Source organism: Crotalus tigris, unplaced genomic scaffold (genome assembly GCF_016545835.1).
Source record: "Crotalus tigris isolate CLP2741 ecotype Arizona unplaced genomic scaffold, ASM1654583v1 scf7180000024359.8030256, whole genome shotgun sequence".
Taxonomy (NCBI): domain Eukaryota; kingdom Metazoa; phylum Chordata; class Lepidosauria; order Squamata; family Viperidae; genus Crotalus; species Crotalus tigris.
Genome location: NW_024100528.1, coordinates 2,236,956 through 2,264,928, shown reverse-complemented (window position 1 = coordinate 2,264,928; position 27,973 = coordinate 2,236,956). Strand labels below are relative to the sequence as shown.

Here is a 27,973-nt window from a genome sequence, read left to right as displayed (position 1 = left end):
CAAAGGAATTCCAAAATAATTCTCTCTAATGATTCTTTCTTTTCAGTTCTAATGTTCTTATTGTCCAATTACTTTAGGGAGAATACACTATATACCTTCAAATGGGGAGATGAACTGGAAAAAAATGCCACATAAATTTATTTAATAAATAAATATAAAAGTGTTGATGGCACCAACTAATTCACAATACTGTAAATGCTACAATATCTACTATGAAAGTTATCATTCTCTTTCTACAATAATCTTGAGGAAAATAGAATACTTATCCCATAAAATATATGAAAATCGCTATGCCTGAACATCTTTTTAAAAATGAGCTACTATGTTCTTACTAAATTTTATGCCTAGATTTTGTAACATTTTGTAATATTAGGGAACTATTTTTAATGTAGACTTAGAAACCATTTGGCATTTAGTGAATATGTCAGATATTCAGATAGATGGTGGATGGATGGATAGATAAATAGATAGACAGACAGACATAGGAAAGCTTTCTCTTTTTGTTGTTTGTTTGTTGTTGGTTTGTTGTTTTTGTTGTTTGTTGTTTTTGTTGCTTTTCATATATTTTTTCTATTTTAGATAAACACATCTGAATATTTTTTAAAAAACATAGGACCCCTAGTGGAAGACTTGACTAAATCTGGTCTTTCTCTAACTTCACACACTGATGTCCAGCTATGCTTATCTGTGACAAATGTTATCTGTGAGATATATATTATAGTTAAAGTATAAATTTATTTTATACTATCATCTATTCCTATAAATTTGGCTTACAATGACATAGAAAACTACATAGATTGGATATTTCACCAATCAAGCCATAATGTGCATTAACAATAGACATAATAAAGAAATGTATGTCTTAAGATTTTTGTTCCTTGTCTATCTTCACATACAGATATAGGTGGTCCTTGATGTATGACCACAACTGAGCCCAAAATTTATATTGCTAAGCAAGACAGTTGTTAGTGAGGTTTGCCTCATTTTTACAACCTTTCTTGTCGCAGCGGTAAGTTAGTAACAAGGTTATTAAGTGAATCTGGCTTCTTGCTTGTCAGAAGGCCGCAAAAGATGATCACATGACCCTGACAACTGTAATCATCACAAATATGAGCCAGTTGCCAGGCATCCAAATTTTGATCACATAACCATGGGGATGCTGCAACGATCATAAGTGTGAAAATAAGTCACTTTTTTCAGTGCTGTTGTAACTTTCAATGGTCACTAAATGAATGGTTGTAAGTCGAGGACTACTTATAATGATCTACAAACCATCCCACATAACAGTCAGCAATGATTTATAGTCCTCTATATATTTCCTTCAAATCCTTTTTATGCCAGACAAGAGGCATAATCTAGGTCTATCACAACATTAATGTTTTTAAAATTCCTTTATTTCAATTGGAGTCTGGACAACTTTTGTAAAGGTTCCACAATTTATCTGAGTCACCATAGTTATCTGAATTATTATTCATACATCTCACTTATCCTTGGTTGAGTAATTACCTGGTACTTGGGAAAGGGAGGATGCACTGATTATATGAATTAATCTCTAGAGAGGTCTAGTCTCCACTTGAGAAACCTCAGAGATTTGTAATCCTATAAGACAATAGCTGATATCTTCTATTCAAGCAAGAAATTAGTGCAGGTAGTGACAGCTCCATTTCAGTACTGACATGTTTTATGAAGCAAATTATCATGACCAATTTTAATCTGAATTTAGGACTGCTTTTGGTGTTGGTAGAGTTTTGTTCAGATTATTTTTTTATTATTTTATAACATGTTAGACTTTGTTAATTGTTCAAGTCTCAATGGCTTTTTGTACATCCATTAGGGAATGGTGTCTGAATCAACCTACAGACTTTATTCTAGAGACATATTGATACATTTATTCTGTTTTGATCTGCAAGGTCTGTTCCAAAATGTACTTTTTTTGCAGGAAGAACAAGGCTTGCATCTTGTACTACAGAGACTTGCCTTGGTCCATCATCAGTGTTCTTTAAAAACACTGGTGATCGCAATATATATTTTCTAACATATAATAATGAAAAAAGTAACTATTACTACAACATCGTATCTCCAGTCATCATGCTCTAGAGCAGAAGTCCCCATCCCCCAGTCCATGGCCCAGTACCAGGTCACAGTCCTGTGGGAACTGAGCTGCGCAAGCTGTGGGTATGTGCACAAGCATGTGAAGCTATATTTGCACAAGCAGCGCACACATGTGCAAAACCAACCCCTCTCTCCCCTCACCACTCTTGATGCTATGGGTCCACAGAGGCAGATAGGTTGGGGACCGTTGGTCTAGAGTTATCAGATTTTATTGAATCTGGAAGAAAATAATCAGCTTCAGCAGGAACCTGAAACCAGCAAAAAACTGCATCAATTTGAAAAGAAATAAGTTCCAGAACTAGTGTGCCACCATTTAGAAAGGCCTATTATTATGAGTCCCAGTCTATGACGATGGTATATCCAAGTGGCCTTAGCAGAAGATCTGAAGACATGACAGGATGCTATCAGGAGAGTTACTCACTTAGATAACTAATATAGTAATATGTTTAGAGCTTAATATGTAAAGTAATAAACTAAATTAGCCAAGTGACAAATAGGCAACTACTGCAGATCTTTAAAGATTTACATTATATGGTCCCACCATACCATGATATCATGCCCTGCATCTACAACCTACACTTTCAAAAACTATCTTTTTGGACAGCACTAAATATAATGCACTATAATATTCTAATCAGCAGATTAGTAAAGTATGCAAATTGGCTACCTTTATCCAGACTGAGCTATAGTCAGAAATACGGCTGTGCTTGAATCTCCAGTGACAGAAGCAAGGGGTACTTCCAGAATATTCAGTTGTTCTTTTTGAGAAAGTGCAATTCCACCCTGAACAATCTTATCTCCCTGAGGCCCATGGCTCAAAAACCACCAGTCAAGACATCCACCATTTTGTTTGAACTCAGTTTCACCATATTCTCCTTATTCTCCAACCCTCTAATCCTTTCCATTTGAATCACGGGAGGCTGTGCAGTATGAATAATGTCTGGATATAATTATCCTGAGCTGGGAAAAGTCAATAAATTGAAGTTGAATCCAGGCAAAACAGAGCCTTATGAGCATGTGATTTTTATGTTCAGGAACTGATTCTGTGTCCCAGATAGGCCTACATTTCAGTGAAAGAGCAATAGCATAACTTGAGATATTCCTTGATCCAGCATTTTACTTAAAGTCAAGTGGCTTTTGTAGGTCAGAGCACCTTTTGGTTGTATATAGAAGAACAGCTATCCCTTAACAGAAATAAATCCAACCCAAATGGTTCATGCTCTAAGAATCTCCTGAATGGGCCATCATGTCATTACATATAGGGCTGTGGAATTCATTAGACAGCTTTCAATTTGCAGAATGAAACTTCCAAATGTGAAGAAATGATAGAATCACTATATGCCAACATTTTGAAAGAGCTGATGATCTATTTGCATTTATAATTTTCATCTTTCAATTTCTTGGGTTGCAAATATTTGAAAAAGAAGCTTTCTATCTATGAGTATGTCAGGTTTTAAGATCATTATGGTTCTCTGTAAGAACCAGAATAGTCTCACTGTATGTAATTATATATTCTTTCATCTATAAATCATCTGAAGCTTAAATTCATCTCCTCTTTATTGATCAATGAACTATGATTATCCAATTAATTGTAGTACTTGATTTAGGTGATTAATATTACTATTGAAGTAAATAAACAAGCCTTTTATTTACACATCAAGTGTTTTCCTTCCTAATACAGACACACAAACTAGAAAGCCTTTAATCAACCACAGTTTCCATCTTGTCAGGAAAGTACTTTTTCTGCTTCAGAAAAAAATGAGATGTTAAACCACAGCTTGTAGTTCTTTTACATCCTAACTTGTTTTGAATTTAATAAATATAACTTCTAATTTCAGCTGAAAGATTTTTTTTTTAAATGGTATTTTATTTTGGAAACTTCTTGATTTTATTTCAATTTATTCAAACTGGTTTATGGATTGTTTCATATAACACAATGAATCATGTTAAAACTCAGCAATAAAAAGGGTTTAGCACTACTGTACTGGTTTTGTTTAGTGAATCATTTGGCTCAAGGAATCTGAAGCTAACATATTTTCTCTTGAAATAAGCCATACTAACGTAAATGCCATGCTAAATAAACTGCATTCTGTAATTGATTAACTGACTCAGTGAGGAACAAATGAATGCAGTTAGCATAATATATTTTCATTTGATGAGGAAGAAACTTATGCCATATGAACTTTACTGTGTGCCAAAAAATGGAGGGATTATATCTTGGTACTAGATATACTTATTTGATCCAGTTCTGTGATTAATGCCCATTTGTTCTCGGGGACAATTTGATTCCCAATGTGACCAACAGAGTTAACCCACTTGAGCGGTGTGCTTGGCTTATAATAAAGTATTAAAGTAGAATTTGGGATGAGAGGACTTTGAGAAAAAGTTACAATGCACACACACACACACACACACACAGAGAGAGAGAGAGAGAGAGAGAGAGAGAGAGAGAGAGAGAGAGAGAGAGAGAGAGAGAGAATGGCCAGTAATAGCTTTAGTCAGAAAAAAACAAACAATCCGACATTAGGAGAAAATGGATGATTAGCACCATGAACAACTGCACACCTGTTGGCAGAAAGCATATAGTATCACACTTTGTTGGAAGTCTTCATACAATGAAGTTTCCCTCCCTGCTAACCTGCCATGTTCTCTTCTCCAAACTCCTGAAACAGGCAGCAGCAGCAGAAAGAGCAGCTGGAAAGTTGCTTGTACTGATACAATTTACATTCTCCATTTCCCCATTCCCTCCACACCACTTTCCCCACACTCCAAAACTTCTCTAAAGCAGCCTTTAAACCTTAACCAAATATCAGCTTATAAAGAAACAGTCTGCTCCCGTTTCTCTCTGCCATCCCGCCATCCTGCCTTTCCCATCACAGCCAAAACTCAATAGAGGTGGCATGAACAGAACATGTTCAGAAAACAAACATGTGCAGCGTAGCCAACAATGAATCTGGATTTAGCATGCCCTGTTTACAAATAATAAGGAATAGGAAGAAAGAAAAATAGCAAAGTCTAGTGGAATTATATACCAGTCAGAAAAAATATGTATGTATAAATAGGGAGAACAATGCATTCAGTTCTCATGAACTCAACTTCTTCTGTTTCCAAGTACAGTAATTCTACTCTTTGTGGGTTCCTACCCACATCTTAAATTAAAAACACAATTCTATACAGTTATTACTCCTCCCAAAAGGGGAAGAATTAAGTTTTCTCAAATTGTCCAAAAGTATGTCTGACTGCAAACAAAGACCGTTGTTGGTTATGGTATATTTTGCCTCTAGTGCTCTGCACTAATTTTCTTGGTTTAATCCATGTGGCAACTTGTATTCTCCTTGACCTTGTCCCCTGAGTCCTTCAATGTCTTTTGTTGGGTTCAATGTTGTGGAGTGACCTAGTTCGTGAGGTTTCTACATAATGCATCAAATCTCCCTCAGATGATTTTATAGATAGGTTTGTTGTAAAACCTGGTGGGATCTTCCTCCAATCAAGCTTTGAGGAAGTTCAACTTTAAAAAAGAACTGCTCATGCTAATATTCACAGGAAAATATCCAATACTGTTTCAAAGCACCTTTCATAAATATCTTCCTAATTTGGTGGAAGCAAATAATATGCCAACTGAAATGCAGTTACTTGTGATACATATTTATGTGTTCAATAAAATAGCCAGTTGACATTTTCTGTGATTTTATATAGTTGTATTATACTTTAAATATGAAAATTAATTTTCATATGGTTGAAGGAAATAAATCATTGTCCCTTCCCTGCACCTAATGTGCTGCTGAAAATATTACATGTGGCCAGTAGCAAACAAAAGCCATTTTTGGCCTAGGCTTAAACTACAGTAAGCTTAATTTCAGTTTATCATTCTGTCTATTGCATTTTATTTACACAGATTGAAAACTTCAGATGTGGTAACAATTATAAAATAATCAGATTACACTGCAATCTCTTAAAATGTCAGCTAAAGACAAAACATGGGACCAGGGTTCATAAATATTAAGTGAAAGACCCATCCCTGTATTTTCCACCAAGGCACATAATTTTCTCAGTGCATCTCCAGAGGTCTATATGTATGTGCTGAATTTAGGTGGGTTCATCAGATCCAGATTCCCTACACCAGACTCTGATTTCCCAATGTTGTGCCAAAGGACAACATTAAGGTACTCGGTTTCCCTACTGTATCTAATTATATATATATATATATATATATATATATATATATATATATATATATATATATATATGTAGGTCTTTGTTGTTCGGGTTTTCTCCCACGTAAAATTGGAAGTGTCTTGGCGACGTTTCGACGAAGTCCCATTCGTCATCTTCAGGCTGGTGTTTTCAGCTTCTTGCTTTGAGCAGCAACATTGCAAGAAGCTTAAAAACACCAGCCTGAAGATGACGAATGTGACTTCGTCGAAACGTTGCCAAGACACTTCCAATTTTACGCGGGAGAAAACCCGAACAACCAAAGACCTATATACAAATACCCGCGAAAACCTCAGAAAACAAATATAACTATAAAGGAATGCACCAGCCTGAAACGTAACTTGTTACTGTCTCTTTTCTGGATGTTTTAAAACATATAGTGTCAAATTGGAACATAAAAATGTACAAGTGAGTTTAGATGCAGCCTGGTTCTTTATCTTTTTGTAAATGGATAGTCTGACCACATCCCCTACGGCAACCATTTTGTGAGAGTAGCACACATGCCATCGTCTCACAAGTTTAGCCTCTCTCTCAGTTGTATTTACCCACAGTATTATTCTCATCTTCATCATTCTAGCCACTGTCTATCCACTACAGAATGAAGGCCTCTTCTGCACATTTCCAACCAATACAGTCTTGAGTTTTCCTTTGAATGTTGGGCCTGCAATACTTGCTGATGTCGTCGCCCCATCTTGTTTTAGATCTCTTTTGTGAATGCTTTTTATCAAGTGGGATCCATTCTATGATTGCATTAGTCTGCCTGCCATCAGTTCTTCTTGCTAGTGACCAGCCTATTTCCATTTCAATTTTTTCACTCTTTTTGATGGCATCAAGTAGAATTCTATCCTTTTCGTATTCATTTTTATTAATGTGGAAAAAATTATTGAGGCATTATCCAACCCTCCCTGATTAAAGCAACTAAAATTGTATAGTAATCATCTGTTTTCTACTAATGCTACTTGGCTCCCTTCAATTAAAATAGAAATTTGGCAGTGAAAAACTAGATTTCTGTCAATCTCGTTCTTGGCATGACGTAAGAATGTTTGCTGTCCAAACACCCCAGCTAACCAAGGAATATCATCCCTTCCAAGAAAGAAAGGAATTTGAAAGCTATTGCAGAGACAAGGAACTGATCTAAGAAACACAAATGATGACTTGGGTAATATTTGATCTCTAATCTGTAATCTTTTATTATTTAAAACATAATTAAAAATTGATGTTTCCCTTTAATCAATCAAAATCTGCCAATGAATTTGAGGATTATTGCTGGTTGTTAATTCTCATAAAAATATTAGGTTGATGATAACAAACTATGAAAGCGTGTTAAAGTTTTTACAAAACACTTATGGCAACAGCAACAAGTTTGTTGCAGCACTGAACATTTCTTCTACTTCAGTTAATAAAAGGGTTAATGCTAGAATAATGTCAAAACCTTTGCTTCCTTTTCCAAGCAAAACACATTTTTGGCAATATTCCCTATCTGGGGAGAGTCATTCCACTCCTCTTTTCCTCCGCCTTCTCTGCTCAACAAATGAATCTCATTGCCCAACACACTTCACAATTAGTTTCATCTTAGTCCAAACTCATGGTATGTTTCAACTTCTGCCAAAAAGATATTTAAAAAAAAATAATAAAAAAAAATACTTCTATGTAAGTAAAAGGAGAAGTAAAAAGAATAGAGGAGAGCAATGATTACCTATAGAAAGGAGTTGGAAGTAGCTAAGAGTAGAAATGATCAGATTGTTTGAAGTAGTATCAAACAGGCCACAAGAGACGATGATTTAGTCTCTTGTCCTTCCCTTCCTGTACAGTTATAGTTTAGAAATGTATATTCTTGACTTTAGCACCAACCCACTCCTGTTTTTTTCTTCTTATTTTGCATCCTAATTCCAGCCAGTCATCTAAGGACAGAGCAAAACTGGCACACATTCTCCCCCACACCCAAAAGCTAAAAACCAGACAACTGTCTCCGAAGATCATTCCTGTGGCCAAAAACAAGAGGGTTGACTTTCCCACAAATGCAGGATGATTCAGGAGTGATCAGACAAAATCAACTTTCTGGGTACTCAACCACCCCTCTCCAACCAACAGAACTGGAGGTACTGTTGAGGCAAAACAGGGATGACTAACGTGAGCCCATTCTTTGTATACTTTACCATTTCAAGTCTGTCTAAGACTTTCAGAATTACTCATCTGTGGTTATGCGTTTTCATTCTCTAAATATTCTCTCGTTTTGTCTTCAACTTATGTAAGATCTTGCTTAAGGTGCACTGCAGCAATTTAAGAAATATATTTTGGGGGATACAAGAATGAAAAACTAAAACATCAGATAAAGTAAAAGAAAATTAATTTAGAAGAGAAAAAGAAGTATTAAAAATTCAGTGCATATTGCAAATTGAGCTTAAATGAAATCCCAAGTCTGTAATGAGTGAAAACAGTCCTAAATACAGTTAGTCTTCTACTTACAACTGATCATTTAACAACAGTTTGTAGTCATTAGGGCCTTGGAATGGGTACTTTACACTTCCAGCTATCATAAAACATTGCAACAGCCCCCCATCACATGATTGCCTCTCTGAACACCTGGTGACCTATTCACCTTTACAACCAGTTGCCAAGTGCCCTGCAATCATGTGCCATTTGCCACCTTCTCGGCCAGCTTCCCCAGAAACTCACGGAGACGTTGGCAAGGAAGGTTGCAAGAGGAGGGGACACTGGACTTGAAGTCCGTTCCCTTCATGCGCCAAGAGTTTTCTCTTCCACTTCCGGTTCCGGTACGCGGCGACGCCAGATGTGCTTGGAGACTCATCTCCGCACCGTCCGGAGTTTCCTTCACTGGTAGACCCCCTAGGGGGTCAAAAGTCACCCTGGAGGGGCGACCACGAGGAGGAGGCTTGCTGGTAGATAGGGGAGGACAGCAGCTTCCCCCGTGTCTCCAGCTATTTCCTCAGGGCCGACGGAGCAAAGATTGGCCTGCAAGATGGCAGATCACCCTGCTGCACCAGCCGAAAGTCACACTGAAACCTAAGTGCAATAGACCCACCGCGGATGATCCGGGTGAGACCCTTTTTGTTCTTCTCTTCACCCCATGTTGTTGTTTTTGCCTGCAAAAGCTTCGTTGGAATTATTTCCCCATCTGGAAAAAACGGCTTTTGTATGTGTGGAAACAAAGGCGTTTTATAAATGGACAGATTAAAACCTTTTTAAAGACTATATTTTATCCACGTTGAGGTACAGAAAATTTTTTTTGTGTGTGTTTTTTTGGAGCGGTATTACAATGGTAGAGTATTTCTTTTTCCATTCTTTCTTTAAAAAATAGAAAAAAGGAAAAAAATGGCGTTTGAAAAAGTTTTTTGAGCTTACTGAGGACATCTACTGGTCAAAAGTTAATATTGGAATTGTTGACTATTTGGAGAAGAGATGGTTTTGGCCTTCAAACTATTTTTCAAGAGAAAAGATAATTTGAGCCAGCTGTGGGATTTGTGGGGGTGGATACTTTTCAACTGTAGCCTCCACTAAAAAAGAAAAAAAAAGAAAAAGAAAAAAGGATTTTTTTTCAACTATTGTTAAAATGGAGAAGCCTCAACCACATTTAAACTGTAAACTTATACTGGAAAAGATTTATGAGGCTAAAGAAGAAATATGTATGACAATAAAAGAATTTACTACAGAATTAAGAGCCAGAACTCTTACTTTAAACCTTAAAACTGACTCTCAGACTACACCTGTCTACTCTACAAAACAGATTATACAAGAAGAGGACTTAACTGAGAATAAAGAGAACTTTATCTTGCCCTATAAGCAGTTCACTTATGGCTTTGAGGATCAGGAAAAACAAAGACTGAGTTTTGAACTTCTGAAGCAACGAGGCTTTTTTTTTATTAAAAATTTTTAAAATTTTACAATAAAATTCCCTTCCCCAAACCCTCCCAACCCACCCCAATACCTCCCCCCATCTTCCCAGAGCTGAATACAGGCTTAATTAAAACTTAAAAGAAAAAATTTAAACACCAATAAACCATAAACAAATTTGATTATAGTCATTAAACAAATTATAAAATACTTTAACACCAATATATATAAAAAACAGAAAGAGGAAAAAAAAGAAACAAGAAGAAAAAAAAGTAATAATAATTATACTTCTAATTATACTTCTAAATAATATCTTAAACTTTAAATATAAATTATTCAAAAACTAAATAATATTTTTTATATTGTACTTATATTGTATGAAATTTATCCATCTTTTCCACACCAAAAAATACTTCTCTTGCCATTGCTCTTTCAAGAAAGCCGAAATCTTTGCCATTTCCGCTAAGTAGGAAACTTTAAAAAACCATTCTTGCAAGGTAGGCAAAGATTCCTTCTTCCAACACTGCCCTATTAACAACCTAGCCGCTGTAATTAAATTTAACATTAATATAGTCTCTTTGTTATCACAATCCGAAACAATACCCAGCAAAAATAGTTGTGGGGTAAATTTTATCCTTCTTTTAAAAATTCTTTGAATATTCTACCATATCTTAATCCAAAAAGCTTTTATGTTTTTACATGACCACCGAAGCAACGAGGCTTTATGGACAAGAGAAACAGAGGGCCAATGCAGAGACCAAGATGGTTTTCATCAAATCAAATGACACTACAAGCAACAAAAAGAGATTTATCACCTGGAAGGGAAGCCCTGCTATGGAAACCTGCTTGGCATAAGAAGAAAGCTAGAATAAGATTGAAAAATGAAATTTAAAATTTCATGCATTGGATTAAAGGCAATCTAGAATTATGGACGGATGTAAGGATTAAGATTATGAGTTTGAAGTAAAGAGATGTTTTAGACTTTGATTGAATTAATAATTAATTGAATGTTAATTAAATAAGATGACTTGCTTGTTTTATAACATGGATGTTATTAACTATGATAACTAACTGGATGAAATTTGAATTCTGCTCAATGGATTGAAATGATTTAAGGTCTGATACTATTCTGTCAGCTTAAAGAGATTGATTAATTGATGGATTAGACAAGCATAGAATAGATAGATATACACATTTAGATATGTCTAGGATAGATTAATATTTTTATTTAAAAATGAGATATTTTTATATAATGGATTAAAGGTAATCTAGAATATTAAGAATGTATTTTTTAGAATGTTAGATTCATTTGTATGCAAATTATTATGTAATGGAATGAAGAAAATTGAAGAGATGTTTTAGACTTGAATTGAATTATTAATTAATTGAAACTTAATAAGATGAGGTGATTCTTTGATGACATGGATGTTATTAGTTATGATAATTAACTGGATGAATTGATGGATTAGATAGGTATAGGATAGATTAATATTTTATTTTAAATAGGAGAGATTAGTGGAAGAAGAAATAAATAAGATTTTGATAAAATTAAGAAAGTAGAACATATTTGGAAGGGATATCTAAATTGAAAATGTCTTTATTTAAAGTTAACTTGATTACGGTATTGTAAATTTATAAAGCTTTAAAACAGGTTCAGGTTGAATAAATTTAAGCTAGAATTGGATATTTTAAATACACTATGCTATTTGAGGGAAAAAGAGAGCGAATACTTGATGTATTGATTGTATTATTGTATATATAAAAGAGCCGAGGTGGCGCAGCAGTTAGAGTGCAGTACTGCAGGCCACTTTAGCTGACTGTGTTCAGCAGGTCAACGGTTCAAATCTCACCGGCTCAAGGTTGACTCAGCCTTCCATCCTTCTGGGGTAGGTAAAATGAGGACCCAGATTGTTAGGGGCAATGTAAATATATATATACATTGCTTACTGGTGTACACCGCTTAGAGAGTGCTTGCACTTAAAGCAGTATATAAATCTCATAAATAAATAAATAAATAAATGTTTTGTTCTAGGGTGTTTGATTACCCTAGCACCACGGTGTGTCCTGAATACTTTGTTATAAGAATTAAAAAACCAATTAAATTTCTTCAAAAAAAAAAAAGAGTTTTCTCTTCCTGCCCATGCAATGAGGAGAAATCCTTCCCCTTGTTGGAAGATCGACCCTCAAATCCAGCAAAAACACTAGCAAATGACAGCGTTCAGAGCCTTTCAGAATGCTGGTTTTTGCCACCCTGCTCCTCTTGAGGGGAAAATGCCAGCAAACAGCAGGATTAAACCTTTCACACTGCTTCTCAAAGGGCACATTGGAAGAACAGGCTAGTGAATGCCAGCATTCTCATGATTCTTCTTCTCCCTGGTATAGCTGAAAGAGGGCCTAGATCTCCTGGGTGTGGTGGGAAGCCCAGATTTTCTCCCCACCATACACACAAGGAGGCCTGGGCCTTCTCCTGGTATTCTACTTAATCACCCATGCATCACTTATTGACTACAACTGAGGAGCTGGGATTGTGGTCATTGAGCAAAGCATTCATGTAGCAGCTCACTTAATGACTGCTTCATACAATATTGATCTTCTTGGCCCAATTATCGTTGTAACTGGAAAACTACTTGTATAAATTGTCTAAAACTGGTGGGATCATTTGGAGTTTTGGGAAGTACAAGAGGTCAAAAATCAAATTCCCATCTTACATATGGGAAGAGTATGGGGCCAAACAGCCCCTGGCAGATATACTATCATGGGAATCCCTGGTAGATGTACTTTTGTCATTGGATCAGTGTCAACAAAGGAAATAGTACATTGATATATCATAAGGACTGTTTAATTACCATTAGTGCATATTCTGCATGCAAGTTGTACAGGTTATATATTATCACTTGCTTATAGCTTTTGTTCATTGTAATAGGTTACCCTTTCCACAATGAGTGCCCTCCAGAACTATTGAGCTGCAACTCCTTATCTACCTACCAGCATGATCAATGTCAGTGATAGGCTGATAAAAGTTATAGTCTATCATATCTGGGGGGAATCAAGCTGAAAAAGCTCTAGTGGATCAAATAATTTGTCCCAGTGCACTGTTTACAGCCTTTATTTCTATATCAATATTATCCTTTTACTTAATTGTAATATGATGTCATGTCATTGCCTCAATATCTGGATATTAGTCATTAAAATACCTTCTTTGGTTTGTGGAATTTCTCACTGTTGTCCTGAAATGGTTTCAATACCAAGCATAGCCTTCAATGTAGTTGATGTAATGATATCATGCCACACCATGCTTAATTTGGAATTTTGGTGATCTGGACAATCACATTTTTTCCTAGTCATGGTAAATTTGCACAATTTTGCACAATTTAATTAATGTTCATTGAATTAATTTTTCCAGATTTGTAAGATATATTAAATTGTAAACTAACCAAACAATCTGGGTACCCAAAAGTTTCTAAGCCATCAAAAAAAATCTAACTACTGTAAGGTTAAATAATCCATGTTATATGAATGCAGTGCTAGTCTTTATCTGATCTAGTTAACAATGTTTTGCGATCAAGCCATATGTTGTTGCAATATTACTACAATGTGTCCAATATACACAGAACTCTTTAAACTGAAATAAGAAAGCTCTGACATTTGATCAACTTTTAGTCCATGTAACATTCTCTGCAAAGTTTCATCCTTACATACACTCCATTTATCTTGTTGCTTGCTGAATTCCAGAATAAGAAGCATAATCATTTATCTTCTCCTCATAGACATGTTGCTTTCTTCTGAATAGATTAGATGGGGATCTGGAATTCAGCAGGCAACAAATCTTTGAACAGGACAATCTCCACCCCTGGCATTCATCTGATCTGCCAGAAATTGAGGGAAAGATACCTCCCTCTGTTTTTTAACTTTGTCTTGGAAATCTGGGACAATATTAAAAAAAAGTCGGCAGCTCCTAGGTAAGCAACTTCAATTACCTTTTGAGAACTGCTGAAAAGGCTGTCTGCCTGTACATGATCAAACTGTTAATGCAAAGATTATTCTTAAACCAGGCAGTGGAATGGTTGAAAACATTAAGTCAGGATGGTTATCCTTGATTATAGACAACTGAAATATAAAGTGAGGTATATGATTTTCCATAAAATATATTGGGTTTCTTTGTATAAAGTAATTAGGGTCAATACAACATAGACATATTCTTCTTAAGATAATAATAAGCTAAAACGTTTATCTGCATATATAAAAGAACTCTTAAAATAAATACCTTTACCTTCTCATTTGTATGCAATTTCAAAGGGACACAACATTAATATTCAAATGTAATTCATTGCTTTACTGAACTTTAAAGAATAAACAGAATACTGCTGGCTGCTGCTATTGTGTCTCTCCCCCACTTTTATGTTTGCTTGTTTACTCAATCTTTTTTTTTTTTAAAAAAAAGATCCATTTTCCTTTCCATTCTGGCATACATTCCATAGCATATCGGAAGACCCTTGAGAGCTATTAAGTCACTGTATCAGAGAACTGCACAAAGTCTCTTCCAGTTCCAGAAACTATATTTGGAAAGCTTGAAACTTGACCACTAAAAACTTAAATTTAATCTTTACTACAATCACAGACCAGAACACAAAAAAAATTAAATTTCTTCCTTCCTTATAAGGAAGATAAGGAATGGAAGTAGAAAGAATGCCAATTTGAGACCTGAGATGATGCATGATGTGGCATGAGCACAGATAGCCTCAGGCAGGATGCTCAGGAGATACCTGAAAAAATCCTCAAAAAGGTAATCAAGCAGCAGATTTGTGAGCACACAAAAGTGAATAAGGTGTTTGTTCATTGCTATGGACAATAAGATGAGCAAGCATCTTGAACAAGGTGAATTAGATCAGGGCTTTTCAACCTTTTCACCCATTGTACCACTTTTAGGATATGGCAATATCCGAGTACCACCAGTCGCCCAGCAAGGTGTCAAAAACTTGATGACAAAAAAAAAAAAGGAAAAAAGTGATAAAGTACAGATAGTCCTTGACTTACAACAGATCGCTTAGTGACTGTTTGAAGTTACAATGGCACTGGCATTCAGCAGAAGTAGCCTGCAGTACTGTATTCTAACCACTATGCCACCAGGATTTATTTATCAAAGCACATGAGATTACAATTTGTCCAAGATGGTATGAAGACTCCTGTCTTGGGAAGAAGGTTGGATTAGAAGATAATCAAGGTCCCATCCACTCCTATGATTCTATGAAGATCATCAGAAGTCAGTGCAAATTTATTAAGAATGAATCTCACAAATTAATTTTATCTCATTTTTAAATCAAGTGTCTTCCTTAGATTGCAGTTGCAGTCTTTATATATCATGATTTCTCTCTCATTGCATCATAATTACTAAGTTAATTTACTGAATATTGGATGACTTGAAATAAATGCTTGAGGGAAGACAATGATAGGTTCACAAATTGTGCAAAGTCATAAATTAGTATAAATATAGTATACACACAGAGACACACATTTTAAACTAAAGCAAAACAAACTGTATTATAGTTAAATGAAATATATGAACCCTATCTTTGTCTCTAACTCCACCCTAAAACATTTATTTCTGATATAAAACTAAACTATAGATTAGTTAGCATTAATGTGGGCATCAAATACATGTTCCATGTTCCAACTTCTCTAGTGTAGTTAAGAGGGAAATGGAAAGGTATGTTCCTACTTTTAACTAACCATAGTTTATTGTATCTGAACATATGTAAACTTATGGAAGCTTCAACCACAATTAATTCATGGAAGCCTGGAACACACTGTAAATTTTTTGTCTTGATTTGTTCACTAACCATTAGATGTGGTCAGTTATAAACTTAAATATAACCATTTTATAGCAGAAGCTTTCTTTTTTAAAATCTAGTCCCAATCACATCAAAAGAATTAATACATAAACCCAAGAGTTGAAACTGGTTTGTGTGCGTGTGTATGTGTTTAATGACAACATTTAATAGTAAGTTGCAATCAGATCTCTATCTTTGAACTGATTAGTTCAAAACTCTATAGTCCTTTGGTTCACTCTTAAATATTGCTCTGTATTGTAATAAAAGTTATGTACTGTAAGTGTAACCATTTACACACATCTACCCTATATTATCTTGCTCCTTTTCTCATCCTACTACTGTATATGTAAATATGACATTTGTTGGGACTATATCTGTGCATATCCTTAAAATTTAACTGTTGCAAAAAACCAGGACTGCAACAATGTTTATTTATCACAGCATATTATTATTATAGTATTATTATATTATTTAGATGTACTCTGTGTGTGTGTGTACACACACAGTACATTGTTATATATTCATATATATATATATATATATATATATATATATATATATATATATATATATATATATATATATAAAGTCAATCAGATAAGGGTGGGGTTGATGAAAGTCATCCTTACTCCTTGTAAAGGAAACAACATATGGCTAAAGATTCTACCGAGCCATTACCACATTGGCCTTGGCACTAGTTCAATGGAGTATTCTTACAGTGTCCAAAGCGAACTGATGAGGGCAGTGTGTTTAGCCTGACTAAAATAAAAGCCCTACATAATTTTTATATTGTACTAGATGATAAATAAGAGGTTGACACAAATCCTTTTTGAAGAATCCCTTGAATTATAGGACTAGAGTGACTAGACACTAGACTTAGGTTAGTTCAAAGATCCATAACCCAGGTCTATTTCTTGTGAGCACATCTGGCATTTTCAAAACCTACAGAGCAGAGTCTCTCTACTAACAAGCCCAATAAATAGCTTTTAGTGATAGCTTTCTTAAGCCATATTGTTAAAATTGCCCCTAAGAGCCAAAGAGACCAAATCAATAGGAAGACATTTAATTCTAACCCAAAATTGGCAATAATCTCCACACAAACTAAAGCCATCTCCAAATGTAAAGCAGCATTCTTAATACATTGGGGGATTGCAAGAAAGGCTCTAATAAGCTTAGTTTAAACTATTTCACGAATATTGAACTTTCTAAGAGTTCAGATTTGGGTACTATAGAGAAAGTAAAGGGCAGCCTTAGCCCAGAATAGTTTGCATGCTGCAGGGATGTACAATGTACAATAATGAGCTCCCTTTGTATATAAAAAAATATAGGAATAGTTATGGCCTACATTGAACAAGACTAGAACCATAGAAAAGATGTGGATTCCAAGACAGAGCAACATGGAACAGTACCCCAAGTTATTTACGGGTACAAACTTGCTCAATGGAGTACCATTAATTTGCCATTTATGGTGTTAAGCAAATATTAAAACTTTAGTTTTCTTTTTTTTTTATTAAAAGTTTTATGAATTTTACAAAAAAGAAAAAAGAATACAAAACAAGAGACAACATGTACAAAAAAATAAAACTAAACAATACATATATAAGAAGTTGCAATTGCAAAGTTGCAATTATCCCTCATGGGAAGAATTGCAGTGATAAAAATGAATATCTTACCCAAGTTTCTTTTTCTGTTTCAAATGTTACCAATTTTGAAAAATGAGATTAATTTAAATGAGTGGCAGAAGGGTCTTAATAAATTTATCTGGGCAGGGAAAAAGCCAAGGGTTAAGTTTAAAATTATGCAAGACTTCCGTGAGAGGGGTGGACTTAAGGTACCAAATTTGAAATTATATTATGATGCGGTGGTTTTAAAACTAATCAGTGATTGGGTAAATTTGACAAATTCTGAGATACTTTATCTAGAGGGATGGGACTTACTTTATGGGTGGCATGCCTATTTAATATTCAATAAAAAATGGATTGGGCTTTTAAATCTCATATCTTAAGAATCTCTTTACTTAGGATTTGGAGAAAATATTATAAAAGTGATTTCAAAGTACCATTATGGGCTATACCTTGGCATGCGATAGAAGCAATAAAATAGAGGGGTTAAAATGGATATGGTGTCTTACAGACAGTTACTTAAATGGGATGGACAAAACTGGCAATTAAAATCACGGGAAGAGTTAGCACAAGAAAACTTTATTTATTCTTTGTTCCAATATAGGCAATTATTAGACAGATGGAAGATGGATTGTAAGGTGGGTTTTCTTAGAGAAGATGAAAATCTTATCAAGCAAGTGAAGGATTCAAGACAAACCCACATTAAGAGAATTTATGCTGTTTTAGTTGAATTGGATTCAGAAACGGAACTAATTAAAGATTGTATGATAAGATGGGCGCAGAATTTTGGTGAGCCAGTCTCATTGGACACCTGGGAAAAAATTTGTGTGAGAAATGTCAAATTTACACAAGCACAGAACTTAAGGGAGAATTTTTATAAAATGTTTTATAGATGGCACCTTGATCCACAAAAAATGTCTTATATGTACCCTGACGTGCAACCTAAATGCTGGAGATGTGGTTATAAGGATGCTTCCTATTATCATATTTGGTGGTCATGCAGAGAGATAAAAGCATTTTGGATCAAAATATGGTGGAATATCCAGAGAATTTTTAGAAGGAGGGTAAAATTTACTCCGCAATTATTTTTGTTAGGTATTGTTACAGAGTGTGATATAAAGGAGGTTGTATTGATGTTAAATTTGATTACAGCCGCCAGGCTGTTAGTAGGACAATATTGGAAGAAGGAATCTTTGCCTACATTGCAGGAATGGTTTCTTAAAGTAGCTCATTTGGCGGAAATGGCAAAGATTTCGGCTTTCTTAAAGCAACAAACGCAAGAGAAGTTTTTTGCTGTTTGGGATAAATGGATAAAATTTATACAATTTAGATTGGGTATACAAAAATATTATATAGTTCTTTCATAAGTTTTATTTTCATATATATTATAGATAATCTTTTTATATATATAAATATAAAGTTCTTAATTTAATTTTTATTTTTATTTCTTAAGCCTATATTCTGCTCTGGGAAGCTCAGGGGGGGGGGAAGGGAGGGGTTTTTTTTGGGGGGGGAGGGGTGGGGGATGGGGGGTTCTTATATAAAACTTTAGTTTTCTGATAATTTTTTAATAATTTTTCTTTTACACAAGATTAGCAATAATCTTTGCTTTACACCAGTGTCCCTATTCCCCTTCTCATTCCTATCTAAAAAATGGACATAATAACAACATCTTCTGCATATAAAGATTCCAGAATCACTTATTCCTCTGCAACAGAAAGGTGATGAACAGAGATTAGGAGTGCCTATATTACTGGAATAATGCAGATATTGAAAAGTAAGGGTTCTAGTATAGTATACAATCTGACTTTACCTCTCTATGTGTTGAAACAACTTCAGAGAAATGGATATCAGGAAGATGTTATGTCTATTGGCTTTGCAACTTTTCCTGGGCATGTTTTTCATCCTTAAGTTCTTTATTTCAACTGATTATAATCTTTTTCACACCTTTTACATAAATGAAAGGTGTAATTTATTTACTTGAGGTTCCCCTTCTTCCTTCCTGTGACACTGCATCAGAAACTGCTTTGGTACTTATCTTAACTTTAAAAGGTGGTTTGATCTTGAAAGCCCCCTGTTGAAAATTTTATTGCATGCCCAGATGTTAATGCACACACTCTTCCTCACGATTTAAGGTTTTTCTGTCCAATGATTCTGATTTTTAAAATGCATGCAAACAGAGTCCACTTCTACTAGTTGACTAACAAAACTTCATTACTCAAAGTACCGTATATGCCGGGGTATTAGGCGACCTAGCGTATAAGTAGACAACCCCCGTCTTTATCGCCGACCGGCATTCCTAGAACGTCGTCTTATACGCCGGAAACTACCAGTATTTCCGGCGTATAAGACGACTCGGCGTATAAGACGACCCCCGTCTTTGGCGCCGAGTTTAGCGCTTCCGTAAGTCGTCTTATACGCTGGCATATACGGCACTGCTTTCACTTCATGCTGGTATAGCCCAAGGCATAGGTGGAAATTCCAGTTATAAAGATATGAACAGATAACACATCAAAAGTTGCACACCTAATCTTTTTATAATTCTTGCAAGGACAGGAAAATTCAGAACCATCACAGATCTGGGATTGACAGACATAATGTAACAATAAATTGTTCATCATTGAGGAATGCAATTTTAACTTACCCAGCTATTGTTTCATTTTGGTTGAATCAGACAACACAGCTAGATCCTTATTTTTTTTACTTTCTCTCCCATATATGGCATTTTATTGAAACACCACTTCCAAGAATCTGGTGAGTACACATATTGTAGATTATATGTACTAAAAAGTTTCTACAGAAAATCCTCAGAAGCCACAAGGCACAAAATCATTAAATATTTCAATCCTCTTCAAACATACATCAAAGAAAAGACTTCCAGTACATTCAGCAACCCATATGGGTCATCTCCACTTGTTTGGATTACAATTGGAGGCTTAAATTAAGTTCTCAATGTGAGTTTACCAGCAGATTGTTTAATCATTGCTGAAGACATTTATAGTTCTGAAAAGGTTCCTGCCTTTAATGATTTAAAGGTTCCAGAGTTAAACCAGGCTTCTGCAATGTGATACAAAAAACAATGGTACCTAAAGTTGCAGTACTAAAATTGAACTTACATATTTTTAAATAAGATTAACCATGATTAACAAAATCATAGCAGAGGTGGAAGATAATCAAGCTTTAGCTCTTTTCCAAAGGGATGGCCACAATATTCAGAATCTGAATTGTGTCTAGAGAGATATAAAAGCACAAAGGTTTGTGCACTGGGACTATGCAACACTTCAGATTTGAAAGCAAAAAGCTATTAGACCAAGGGGTTACAGGCATCATCTCTAAATCTCAGTAGTAGACAATAGTTGTGTGATTCCCAAGAATTAACTCAGCTGTTTTAAGAAGTTGACTCAGGTAAGTGTAATGTTTGTGCTGTCACATTGTCGAAAACACTTTTTTGCCTTCAGATCCAAATTAGTGCACAACTTTATTCTATGTTTCCAAGGATCCATTTTATTAAGCAGTCAACTCTTCTATTCCACACTTGGAGAATTGGGAACTTTGAAAGTGGTATAGCTTTGTGTAAAATATAATCAAAGGACATTTTCTCAAAATATGAATAGATCTAAATCCAAAATATAACAGTAGACTACAAGGATCACTTACTTGCGTCTGTATGTCAAATTTATATGCATATTTATTTAAATTTATTTCAGATATTCTTACCCTTGTTTCTACTTCAAACCCTTATTTTTAAATTTATTTATCTGAAGTCAAACACACCTATGTCATGGATTCTGGAGAGATTCCTGAAGAGTACTGGTAGATGTTAGCTGCAGAGTTATCTATCAAAAACGGGCCAATACCACTTATTTTGTACATTTGCAATGCTTAAACTTAACTTCTCACTTTATATTTTTATGATCTCATTATCATCCTGAGAATTCAGCTGTCCTGTATTTAACACAAGTTCCCAAGTTCATAGTATAGGCAAAACTTCCTACTACCATGCAGTTTTACACACACAAATACCATAAATGAAGTGAGTACCAGAGATTCAGTATGTGTAACTTGTACAGCTTTATTTAAAAGTTTGCATCAACTCTATCAATAATAGATAGTGAAATCTCCCCAAGCTTTTGGGCACCAGGGACTGATTATGTGGAGAGAGTTTTTTCCGTGGACCAGAAGGGGCATGGTTTTGTGTGCTGCATCCCGCAGATGGGGCTTTGCTTTTTTGTGCAGCCCAGTTGCTGGCATGCTGCAGTCGGTACCAGTCTATAGACCGGGGGTTGGGGACCCCTGCTCTAGAGCACACTGGCTCAGGAATTTCAGAAGTTGATGTCCACACATCTTAAAAGACAGTTCTAGATTAATGCTAGACATAACATGGTTCTCCTTATGATCACTGATACAAGTCTTCACATTGTAAGGAGACATACATCAATGTGATATGCTTTTGAAAATCCAGTGCTATACATTGAAAGTAGTTTCAGCATATATGCCCTTCAGAGAGTTATTGAAAATGTAACCTTAAGAGACTCATTGTAAGACAGTTCCTAAAGCTTAAATTGTAGAAACAGCAGACATTTTAACTAAGTGTATTGGGCACATTTTCTCTGACTACATCCATGTATAATACAAAAATTAAGCATCGATGTAAATTAATAATATAACAAATTCATCTCCACTTAATATATCTCTTTTTCTATATTTCAGTTTTAGCAACAGAACCAACTTTAATGATTGCATCAGTTAGAATGCATGTTTGTGTGTTTATTGGTAAGAAATGATCATAGACATCAGTTTCAGCAAGAAATACCCCTAACTTTTATTTTGCATCTACTGATTATTCTCTTCCAATATCTTTCATGGCAGAAATTACCAAAATAAAGAACATTTGATCACACATTGCTGAAGGTTGATGCTGAAACTTCAATCAACCACAATTTTTCATCATATTGGTCAGAAGTAGTTGTAGCTGTTGTTCAGCAGTACAGTAGCTAGGCTTCATAGACATTGCCTAGACCCGTGGTGACGAACCTATGGCACGCGTACCACAGGTGGCACGCAGAGCCCTCTCTGTGGGCACGCACACTGTCGCCCCAGTCCTAGGCCTTCAGCTGGGTTTTATAAAACCTTTTAGCTTTAGGCCTCCGCCGCCGTGTGCAAAAAAAAAAAAAGTTTCAATCAATTTCAAATTCTCGCGGGAAAAAAAGATCTCACAAAGTTGGAATTGATTGCCTTTACCACCACAGCTATGCCCACCCAATGGGCTACGCCCACCCAACAATACATAAGTGGGTTTTGGGTTGCAGTTTGGGCACTCAGTCTCTAAAAAGTTCGCCATCACTGGCCTAGACCCTGAGCATTACAGTCTCCAAATATGTTGGAACATACAATTTCTAATACTTCAAATATCGAAGTTTTTTAATATGATGAACATTTCTTTTGTTAAGTTGATGGAAAAATGCAATTTAGTTCATGTAATAAAGATGGGAAATAAAAAAACTAAATAAATAAATTTAGGAATGCTATTTTCGAGAACAAAATTACTGGACTGGAAACTAAGCATCCCATGAACTTTAAATGATGATGAAAGCCAAGTGCTATACTCCAGGGGTCCCCAACCTATGGGCTGCAGCCCATTACTGGGTCATGGCCAACTGGCCACCGGGCTGCAGGACAGGCTGGCCAGGGCACGCACACATGTACACATTCACCCCCACTAGCGCCCATAGACCATTTGCGCCTACGGGCAGGGCTAGTGGTGGCGACTAGCGCCTGCACACCTATCCAAATGGGCCTGCTAGCGCCATGTGGGTGCACGCAGCCCCGTTTACGCATGCATGCACACAAATTTCCCAGCTTCTCCCTTTCCCTCTGAGCCGCCAGCATGAAAAGGTTAGTAACCTCTGCTATACTCTATACAAAATAATATACAAACACATACACACACACACAAACACAAACAAACACTATCATGGAGTTTAAGAAATATGATTTCTTATATAAAGTAATTGAATTATTTCTGGGGATCAGGATAAAGACCAAAGAATAGAGTAGAGTAGAGTAGAGTAGAGTAGAGTAGAGTAGAATCTGGAACGGACCTTAGAGGTCTTTTAGTCCAGCTCTCTGCTCAAGCAGGAGAACCTATATCAACTCAGACAAGTAACTGTATAGCCTCTTTTTTAAAATATCCAGTGATGGAGCACCCACGATTTCTGGGGACAGGCTATTCCGCTGGTTAATTGTCCTCACTGTCAGAAAATTTCTCCTTAATTCCAGGTTGCATCTTTCTTTGATCAGTTTCCAACCATTGTTTCTTGTCCTTGTCTCTGGTGCTTTGGTGAATAACAGGACCCCCTATTCTTTGTGGCAGCCTCTTAAGTACTGAAATACTGCTATCATGTGTCCCCTATTTCTTCTTTTATTTAGACTAGCCAAACCCAAGTCCTGCAGCCATTCTTTGTGTGTTTTAGTCTCTAGGCCTTTGATCATCTTGGTTGCTCTTCTCTGATTTTTTTCCAAACTCTCAACATGGTGACCAAAATTGGCTGAAGTATTCCAGGTGTGGTCTTACTAGGATTTTATAAAGCGGTACTAATACCTTGCATGATCTTGATTCTATGCCTCTGATTATACAACCCAGGATTGCATTAGCTTTTTGGGCTGCTGCTGCACACTACTGGCTCATGATCAAGTGATTGTCCACTAGGATTCCAAGGTCCCTCTCACAGTAATTGTTTTTAAGCCAGGTCTCGCCCAATTTGTACTTGTACCTTTGATTTTTCCTGCCTAAATATAAAACTTTGCTTTTCTCCACATTGAAACTCATTTTGCTGGATAGGGCCCATTGTTCAAGTTTGTCAAGATCTTTTTGGATCCTGAGTTTGTCTTCTGGAGTGTTGGCTACTCCTGCCAATTTGATGTCATCTGCAAATTTGATGAGTTCCCCTTCAATTCTGTCATCTAAGTCATTGATGAAGATATTGAAGAGTACTGGGCCTAGGACGGGATCTTGTAAAAAAAATATATTAAAATATTTTTTCTGCTAATAGCTGAAACTTCTTTAGAAGTTTATTCAGGGAGCATGTACAGATTTTAGACCAATAAAAACGTATTCTCTTCTGTCAATCAATTTATTTACCAACAAGAAAGTAATGTACAAACTGGTATTCTCAGCAGACAGAAGCCCTTTCCCTGTTTCGTCACCTGAAAAAGTTGACAAAGCAAGCTAATTGGGGGGAAAATGCAATGTTGCAATAATACATCAAAATCAAAGATATGATGTTCAGACCCATTATACAGATTTCAAACTACATACATTCACATTGGAATAGACACAGAAATATCACCATGATACCTTAGCCCTTGTTAGACATAACCACCTGTAATTCAGACACTTTGCTTTTCACTCACTAGTGCCTTAGCGTGCTTATATTTCAAAGCTTTCATTAAGAAAACAGTTGGGAAGCCTAAAGAAACAGGAAGTAAAATTGTACTTAGTTCCCACCTATGCAAATCAATCCCATATACTTTTATGAAAATACTAGACAACCCATGACTTGTTGGGTCCTTATTTAAGGATATTTCCTTATCACTCAAGGCCTTCAACAATAACAGAACTTCTAATGTACTTGAACAGTTCTTTAAAAAACCACAATGTTATTTAGAGATGTGCCTTGAAAGTAGCCCATATTGAATTGTATAGCACAGTTATCAGAGTATACCATAGGAAAGGTGTTATGACATCTTGCATGATGTCATAAAATGCCCTATGATAATTTTAGATTATAAAATGCTTTGTAAAATTTGCTAAATTTCAATTCCACAGGAGTTATGGATCCTATAGTTTGGACACATTCTATAAGTTAACTCATTTGAGATACTTCAGTTGAAAAGGTTTTGCCCTATGATGCACTGTTTTGCCTAGTTAAAGGTCACAGACAGAAGAATTTCAGCAATGTATAGATTAGAATAGTCTTCCGTTGCTTAAAAAGGATAAAGAATATACAATACAATATTCCAAATATTCATATTGAGTTTTGCATCTATAATGAGCGGTGGACTTGTATTCTTAAGTGTGGCAATAATGCGATCTGAAGAAAGAACACAAGGAATCTACAATAAGTTTTCAAAAGTTGTGTAACTCATAAAAGAACTCAAAGAAAAATAGCATCTGCCCTACAATTTGTACAAATTTTACACTATAGTGCACTTTTGTTTAATCTCCTACAGAAAACACTAAATCTTAACCTTGGTACTTAAATCAACTTGATTAAGATGCTCCTATAAATAATTCTTTCCTTCCAATTCATTAGGCAACACAGCTAAACAGCTAGTAATGAAATCTAAAAGTCTTCTTGCATAAAGAAAAAGCAACATTTCCAAATTCTGTTGCATTTAAAAATGTCTGCCAAGACCAAGCAGCTACAGGGGGAAAGGCAAGCAATAAAAGTGTTTCTTCACAGCAAACCCATCCATGCATTTTGTGAAACAGCAACTCTTGAGCCCCGTGCAAGCAAAGGATGCTGCTGCATTTAGATGCTTCACTTCTCTATCCCCAGTCAAAACCCAGAGACTGCACATTCCCAGTAGATGACAGATGATAGATGGATGGATGGATGGATGGATGGATGGATGGATGGATAGATAGATAGATAGATAGATAGATAGATAGATAGATAGATAGATAGATAGATAGATAGATAGATAGATAGATAGATAGATAGATAGATAGATACAGGCTAGCTATGGAAAATTTCCAAGACCACTCTTTCTTTTAAAGCACATTAGTTTAGAAAAAAAAAGAAGCTGTTATTTGGAGTTTAGTCAAGTGCTGGAGCTCAATAGCAGATGCCAGGCCTTCTATTTTGGTCAAGATACCAAAAGAAGTAGGAGAACCACAGTACAATCCCACCTGTCTAGGAGGGAAAACAAACGTGCATAAATACAATTGAGAGAATCACTAAAATCTACTCCCCCTTTTCTCATAAATTATCGAATTCTCTCATAGGATCCAACCAAAGATCCCAATTTCTTTCCTTAAAATTTCAAAGCAAGAAAGTACCAAACTTCAGGTGACTTAGAAAAGCAGCAAAGTAAAATAAAATAAAATAATAAATCTGGTTCTTCTGTTGTTGTTTCAATCAGCCCCGGAAATTGCTTTGCTATTATTATTTTTTTGGCGGGGGGGTACGTTACCTAAGATCTCTGCTGATGCTAACGGAAGAGCAACTAAGGGAAAGGGAGGAACGGCAAAAGGGTGGAGGGGGAACGCGAGGAAAAATAAAACAGCAACAAAGAAGCTGAAACCCCCGAGCCTGAAAAAGGTTTCAGGCCGGACAGATCTGCGAAGCACTCACCAAAGTAAAGACGGAGCCGGATGATCTGGATGGAGAGGCGTTAAAAGAAAAAAGGAGTTTGTTGTAACTTGGATGCCGGTTGCTTTTAGGAAGAGTTGCAACTTTCCTAAAAAGCCCAGCGAGATGGGAAGAAGACACTGCGGAAAGGCACTGGAATCGAGGCAGCCAGACCCTCCATATGGGAGAAGGTTTTTGGATGACTGAACTCTCAAACAATTCCCTTCTTTTTGCTCGTCCACTTCTGGCACCTCCCACTCCTCCTCCTCCCTTTCGGAGGAGGGGAGAAAAGGGGAGGAGCTGAAGAAGTGAAAAGAGGGGAAACCGAGCTCCCTCCAAAGGGGGTCCCAACAATACCCTTCCCGTTCATGCTGTGTCGGCAGCGAGAGAGAGGAGCCCTCCATTTGCACCTGACGTCTCAAAGAAAGGAAAAGGGCGAGGTTTAAAAGACTGCTTGTAAAATCGATTTTCCAAATGTGAGAGAGGGGTAGGATGGGAAAATTAGATGCAAAAGTTTGGGGGGGAAAGGAAGGGGAGTTTTTGATGGCCGGCCCTTTGCTTTGCAACTTGATATGCAGCGATCTTTAGTTCTAGCTGCTGATCCGTTTTAACCAGCAACAGGCGATTGAATAGGCGAAAGTTAGGAGCAAACTTACTATAGCGAATGATTCTCTTCAGCGTAATGAATAATCTTTTGTTTAAAAAAAAAGGCAAACCAATCAGGCCACGGATCGCAAAGGTAATTTAAGGTGTGATAATGGAGGGATAGATCATTTCAAGCAGGCTTTAGACAGGAAAATAAACCCTATGAAGAGAGATTGCAGGCATTAGTCTCGATAAGAGATAAGAAAGGACAGATCTTTTTTACACCAGAAAGGATGACACAGAGGAGGATAAAAACTTCATTCTAAAGACCAGAATCCAAAATAAAAGATTTCACTCATAGGAAGGCAGAACATTAATGAACATTAAAGCAAACATCCTAATAGTA

At 36.0% G+C, this 27,973-nt stretch overlaps 1 protein-coding gene across 2 annotated transcripts in view; it reads right to left on the bottom strand.

The window, feature by feature from the left end:
- BOC (BOC cell adhesion associated, oncogene regulated) overlaps positions 1-27,423 on the bottom strand; it is a 76,134-nt gene extending 48,711 nt beyond the window's left edge. Inside the window, exon 1 of one of the 2 annotated variants that reach the window (XM_039327376.1) lies at positions 26,986-27,423. The gene's annotated coding sequence lies outside the window, so the exon portion shown is untranslated. The remainder of the gene's footprint in view (positions 1-26,985) is intronic. The other variant, XM_039327378.1, reaches the window with a different exon arrangement.
- Positions 27,424-27,973: the final 550 nt, after the last annotated feature.